The following is a 7,853-nucleotide window of genomic DNA, read 5'->3' as shown; positions in this document are numbered from 1 at the left end:
GCACATGTAACTGTATTCATATGTATCAGTCATGATCTATTCTAATTCAACAAAAACAGCCAAAACAATTTGTGCTAAAGAAAACCTCTGAAACATGATGTGTGTGCTTGTGCCTTTAGGGAGGCGTCTCAAAGCACAGATAGAATCTTCTTTTCATTCTAAAATGGAACTTTGTGTGGAATAATTAACACAATTGTTGAACTCACATGAACTGATTTAAATACCATGACACAAAAATGTTTCATTGATTTTTGAGCAGTTAACCTGATGCAAGGAATATTTGCCATCTTCTCCGTTCTTTGATACGCTCTTTAGATGGATCGATATTGAATGTACGTGGAATCTCAGGAAACTGTTCCACACTTTCTTTTGCCTTTGAACAAAATGAACAATGTTTGTTATAGCAGCAGAGATTATAATAAGACATATGGTTAATTAATGTCAATTAGAAGACTTTTTGTCAGTGACATCAATGTCTAAAGTGACCCAGTTTATCAGATTTCATCACAGTTTTGAAAGATTCATCTAGTCATTAAAAGGTTACCTGTAAGACATCTCACAACTCGTTGCCTCTTTTGGACTGTGTGTGAAATGTGACCAGACTTCCTCTGAATATTCACCCACTCTTCCTTTCTGAGCCGGTTCAGATGCATCCTGAAGTACTGTCTGTGTTTCAATACAATTTACACCATTTTCTACAACTTTACAAGTGTACATCTTTTAATAATTATTTATTGGTGCGTTCATGTGAGTCATGTAATGAAATGAAGACGGTCTTACTGAAACTTTTGGGATGCAGAACCAATCAGCTGTCAGTAAAATGGACCAATCACCTGTCAGTAAAATGACATCCCTGACCAATCAAGTCACTCCTCTGTGTCTCATAAATCTGAGAAATCCACAAAATTGACTCTTCATGATAAATGATTGATTTGAGAATCTAAATGTAGATTTTCAGCAGATAGTGTATTTTAGTTCAAATGAATATTGCTTTTCATTTACCCTCTTTAGCCATAGCAAAAAAAAAATTTGAAAATATAAACATAATATATTAGGCAATCTATAAAACAGCCAGTAAAATGGATTAATATGATACCTGCAAAAACATAATAATTTTTTAAATATTAAAAGCTCAAGTTTGCTTTGGAAAGGGGTGAATAATTCTGTGTGTTCTTGTTGTGGGCAGATATTAATTAACTTACGCATTGATATACCAGCTGTTTTAAATATTTGATCACATTAATAATTAGTTTGCAGCAGTTCATGTAACATTTCCTTCAGCATACACTATGTACTATATCAGGGCCCGTGGGGGTGGGGTGAGGGAATACAGGGTGGTAACAAATATAAAACAATAGGGTGGCAGGGGCACAAAGTTATACAATATTGTACTTGTTATTATTAATGAGTATTAAACTATTGTAATTAATAATTATTATGTTTCCAGGTCAAACTGATCCAAACTGGTTTTAATACAATTTACCAAAACTCACACTATGAAAAATAGTGAATAGTAACCATTGCAAACAGCAAAACCATCAAAACAGTTTTACATTATGACAAAATTCAATAACATTACAAAAATATAACAAATATGAAAACATGACAAATCATACTGAAATTACCATATTTAACATTTTCTAATTGTATTTAATATTTTCATTTGAACAAACTGTGAACATACTGTACAGTCATTACAACCAGTAATTACAACTTTTAAAATCTCTTATAATGTTTGTGCTTTTGGAAATGGACCTTCACCATCCCTAAATAGGCTTATTATTTGACATTTTAGGCTCTTTTGGAACACAGATGTCCTTTTTGCAAATGTAATAGCTGCAAGTGCAATTGTTTAAAGAATATTATTTTAATTTGTTCATATCTCTGTGTACTTTCACACACGTGGTAGATGTGTGCGGGAATTCTGCGTTGTGACGACGGAACTTTTTGAGGTAAATTTTAAAATTGTGTGCAAAACAATCCCGCACCCTGTTCAGGGCCTGTTATAGTACATACACATAGTATTACTTTAATTTAACATGAGTAGTTAGTACCTTGAACCCGATAACTTTGTCTCTTTTGATATTTGATGATAACTTGATGATGTTGTCTCAAGTCTCGTCGTAATTTCTTCATGACTAAAGCAGCGGCGCGTGACCAAGTACTCAGTGTAGCTCTACGCCCCCTCTGGTGGTGAAAATAATCACTACATCATTGCTCTGGTACTCCGCGGGCTGTTTGATCGGACTTTTTGCCGTATATTTGCGACATTTCTGGGGATGTCTTGACACCTTAGTGTAAATCATATTTTAAATCATATTTTAAGTCATCATGATTTCTCTTGAGCAGTGTAAATTTTATATGTTTTTTATTGAACTATTTTTATTTATTTATTACAGTTTTGCACCGTCTCGCGAGAAGTGAATCGCGTTCTCTCACGTGAGGGTTGTGTGCAGCAAACGTCACTCATTCATGTGCACAAGCGCTTAATCTAATTTTAAAGTCAGAATCGAAGCCTGAGTTGACAGTGAAAGTTGATGAGCTGCATCATGATACCAATTATTATGTTAGTTATGCACATCTGAGACTCTCCATGTCTGATTCAGTGACTGCAGGATCCACAACATGAAGATAATAACAAAACACAATGAACAGTAGAAAATCAACTTTGTTCAAATTGTAGAATCATGCCCATATTTGCACAGTTTTTCATAATATATATATTTTTTATTATTATTTCATAAACATTTAAAGGGACAGTTCACCCAAAAAATAGAATTCTCTCATCATTTACTCACCCTCATGCCATCCCAGATGTGTTTGACTTTCTTTCTTTGGCATGAGGGCGAGTAAATGATGAGAGAATTTTCAGATTGGGTTAATTGTAGGTGGTCCAAGTGTAATGAACTGATTTACAAATCATGCAAGTGACTGACTATGAATGTACTAAATCTTCCAGGACTTTGAGGGTCTGAGTATCTCAGCGTGTACTGACGCTGACTATCACACCTGGAGTCGCGAGTTTGAATCCAGGGTGTGCTGAGTGACTCCAGCCAGGTCTCCTAAGCAACCAAATTGGCCCGGTTGCTAGGGAGGGTAGAGTCACATGGGGTAACCTCATGGTCACTATAATGTGGTTCTCGCTCTCAGTGGGGCGTGTGGTGAGTTGTGCGTGGATGCCGAGGAGAATAGCGTGAAGCCTCCCAACATACCCATGTTTAATATTATTTTGTAATATGTTTTTATTATCTATGTGCCGCCCTCCTCACTTTTTTTTTCCTCTTTTCATTTTTTAGAAAATATTTTTCAATAGGTTAATTATACTTTTTATATAATTTCTCTTGTTGACTATTGAGACATAACTTGTTTGCTGTCTGAAAGATTGTTTGTGTGTTATTGTATTCTCCGTTGTTAAAATTGCAATAAAAAAAGTTTGTTTGACTGTAAGTTTTATAGTAGCCACTAGAGGGCGCTCATGTCATAAGAGTTCTTCTACGATACTCTCTCTGGAGAAAGTTGTGTAGTACAAGTATGCTTTTATTGGAGATATCAATTGTACAACAGTATTTGGCAGAATGAAAGGTCACCACAGACATCGAAGCTTATAAGAAACGGAGCACGCAGGATAAAACATAATGCTTAAAAAAGAGAAATGGTTAAGGGGCTTCGGTTAATTTTAACCGCGGTTTTCATCTCCACAAACAAGAGATTTGTGGTAAAATGCAAATTCTTTTGTGAAGACAGTAATAGAGGCTGTGTTTTAAAACATTTACATTTGTGGATTAAACATTTACCCAAGATAATTATTAAAATATAAGTATTTTTTAGAACTTTGTAGTTTTTGTCCTTCAAATGTGATGTTATCTCTAGTGAAAGTGGAGGGAGACTGGAGATGAGGCTCCAGACAATCACACATGTCACACCAGAACGTGTTACTGTAAGAGCAGAAGAAAAACAAGTGATCCGTGCTTTGGACAACCTGATCATAGTGTTTACGCTTGCACTGAAATTACATTTTGTACCAAGTTTTTCAAAGATAAAACATTTCCATAATTGTCTAGTAAATGGGTGACAGACCAAATGTTGTTTTGCATCCTTGAAATATAAGGACTAAAATAAATGAATCTGCAGTTCCAGATGGGAACATCATGGGGTGTAAAATGATGTTTGTACAGTAGTTTCCAATACAGCAGTGCTTGTGAATGGAGTGCAGACAGTTTTATAGGTAGTTTTGAACATCAAAGTCACAGTGTAAAAGGAAATCAATACCTCCAATCCTTCTAAACAACTCCCCGGGAACACAATACCAAAAGCTGTTACTGTTTACTAGAAAGGATCTTAACCATTTAGTCTTTAAGCTTCCATTTATACAGACAAAGTCAATGTCTTGTAGCCCACCATCTTCATAGTCTTTCACTATAGTCACTTTTTTCAAATAATGAGGTTTTCTTTTCCAAATGTAATCCTAGTTTAATTTATTGATGGGTTTAGTAGCTTTGTTGGAGATAGACAGAGAATAAGTTGGTAAATACATCTTGAAAGGCTTTCAATTTTGGTTAAATAGATGCAGCCAATAAGAGAAAGATCTCTATTTAACCATCTGTCTAATCTTGATTTACATTCATCCATTTTGTTCCATACATTTAAGGTTTCACTTAATTTAGTTTATTTTGTTTTATGTACACAAGTATTTGACAGTAGTTTTAATAGGGATGCCATATGCAGCCTCAAGATGGCAGTCATTTATAGTTAATAACTCACACTTTTTCAAGTTCAATTGTAAACCAGATGCTTTTGAGAATGAGGCAATAATTTCAATGGCCTTTGGGACCTGCTCAACATATTTTAGAAACAAGGTTGTGTCCTCAGCCAGCTGACTTATAAATATTTGGCTATCAAAGACATTTAAGCGTTCAATATCAGAAAACACTTTAAAGATGAAAACATTATCATCACCTGTCCCCTGACTTTCACGTTCATTGATGAGATGGGGGCTGATGCCCAATGTGTATCCAGAGATGACTACTCTGCCTTCTGGACAACAGTTTTTGCTATTGCTGCTGAGGGGGAAGATATGAGGGTTCCTTTGCTGTCACCAAAGTGGCAAGAAGAAGAGTGGAAGACCATGGGCAGAATTCTGGCCAAAGGTTTCAAAGATCTGCAATGTTGTGTTTGTATTTAAAGAAAGTTATTTGTAATAGTTTTGTTTAATAATTTCTGGTCCAAGGTCCAGTTCTGTTAAGTTTGCAATAAAAGTCTGAAAAAGTTGTTTGTTTTTCATTAAATTGAGATCTACCTGTGAATTTTATTTAAATAAATGAACACGTAAGACATCATTTTACATGAACTATACACGTATAAATAATATGTTTATTGTTAAGGGAAAAGTTGGTTGCTGTTTAGTTTATAGTGTAAGTGAACTTAAAATAATTAGATACTGAAGTGAAGAGAATAATGAAATAGAAGCATAAAATGCAAGTGAAATCAAACATGAAATTCAAAATGACAGTAAATTTAGTTTCTCCTGTCGAAGCCTAATGTACAGGTTTCTGCCCTCCTCTGCATCCTCTGGAGGATGAAGATCAAGCTCTCATCACATGGGTACGTCATCACGTGACACTCCTCCTGGCAGTTCTGAACATCCAAGCATCACACTGGAACAGATGTCATCTGATCCATAAAGATGAGGGGTCATATACATTATGGCTGGAGTCACACAAGGAGCCGTCATGTTCCCTTGAGGTCGGATTTTGTGCGCGTTCCACATCTGGACAAATCTATCAAGTTCATCCTTAAAAAACAATGACAAAAGCACATACGAATAGATATCTGTTAAAGTCGTCCCATAAAATGTGTCACATGACTTCTACAACCCGTAATGCCATGTTGGCAGGTTAGCGCCTGTAGAATCTCCTTCTGTTGAAATTCCAGATAAAAGTAAAAAGTTACTATGATGTTTAGATCCATATTCGAATCGACATCAGATAATGAGCGTCTTCCTCTACGGAAGCTCTATGGCCGTGTTATCATGACACCGTGTCACGCGAAAAGATTTGAAACTTTTTAAAACGTCCCACGAGACACGTGTTCTGTTGTATTTGTTGCGCTGTGTCGCTTTTTAAACGTATACGAACACTTTCAGTCTTAACTGGCCATGGACAACATTTTATCTGACCTGTTAGTCGCGATCTTAACATAATTCAAATGTTATTTGTTCATTCTCTCCATGGCTACAGAGATGTTGGTCATCCTTATAAAACATTCAAATATTGAAAGACTAAATGTGTTTGGACATCAAATTGTGATTAGTCCATTGACGGACGACACAACTTTATTTTTAAGAGCTCTTGATCAGATTCTCAAAGCAATTGAAATAATTAATTATTTTCCACATTTTCAGGTTTAAAACATAATATTGATAAATGTGAAATTATCACAATACATGAATGCTCCCTTGAAACTGCATATAATATCCCAGTCAAATCCAATGTGGAATATTTATGCACATTCCCAAGAATGAAGCTGTCAAGGAGAAACTAAATATCTGGAATATAGGAATGAATGCAATGGTGGATTTGATGTATGGATGCAAAGGGATTTATTTTTGGAAGGATTTATTGAACTAACATGAGAGTCTTGCAGGTGTATTTACCTGCACCTGGTCTCTCTATTTCCAATAGAGCTATTAAGACCATTAATCAAATTAATGTTCATTAAAGCGTGTAATTACATTAAGAGAGCACAACTTACACAAATGATGAGAATGGTGGATTACAAGCCTTTGATTTTCAGTGTATAAATGGCATGTTGAAGATTAAATGGTTTATAATATATAAATAAATTATATAAAAGTTTTTGGTTTTGCATTCCCAAAGGTATATTTCGGAGATTGGGTGGAATTGATTTCCTATTAAAATGTGACTTTATTATTTCAAAACTTCCAGTCAAATGATCTTTTCACCGAGAGATTTTGCTCTATTGGAAGTTATTATATAATCACAACTTTACCCCACATAGGACCCCATTTGGAATAACAGATGTGTTTTATCCAGATATAAATCTCTATGTATTATTGATTATTGAAGAGGGAATCTGGCCTGTAGTTCACTTAATAAACTAAACAAATGTCCTTCACTTAGTACAAAACCCTTTTGTTCACTCGCTAGATGTCTTATGTGAACTCCCATCCTCATGACAACAAGCCTTGATGACGTATGCGGCCTATAAATGACCTCCGGAGGCCACATCCTTCCAAACGAGACACAGCGAGAGAAAGTTGATGAGCTGCATCATGATACAATTAAACCTGATTGGATTGAATTTGTCAACCTGAAACCCTGAGTTCATTCAGAGACCTTCATGTTACAGACCTCTGCTGCAGCTTTAAACAGTGCTCGAATTGAGCGGGGGCTGGGGGGATCCGGGACCCCCCATAAGGTATTAGGGACCCCCCATAAGAAGTAAAAAATAGAATTAGGGGGGTCCCTCAGATATTTTTATTTTAGTAAAAAAAAATAACAAATCTGATTAAATGCATGCAATGGATACGGTAAATTTCGTGAATTGATTATTTACAATAATTTTTTAAAAGTTGGCTAGTTGCCATGTCTCTTTAAAATGTAAACGCCCCGCCCCACATCTAAAGAGTGCTGTGCGCATGACATCGTTGACTGACAGGACTGTTTGATTGGCGCCGCTCCGTTGACGCTAATTTTAACTTTTAAAAAAATGGAGAAAAATAAACCTCCACTCGAGGTCGGGAAGAGAAAGCTTCTTACCGACTTTTTTGAGGGGTAATTGTCTCTCTATATATACCTTTCTACTTTATATCTACCCACACCATATCGGGGCTT

This window comes from Xyrauchen texanus, chromosome 12, assembly GCF_025860055.1.
Source record: "Xyrauchen texanus isolate HMW12.3.18 chromosome 12, RBS_HiC_50CHRs, whole genome shotgun sequence".
Classification (NCBI taxonomy): Eukaryota; Metazoa; Chordata; class Actinopteri; order Cypriniformes; family Catostomidae; genus Xyrauchen; species Xyrauchen texanus.
This window is presented reverse-complemented; position numbering follows the sequence as displayed.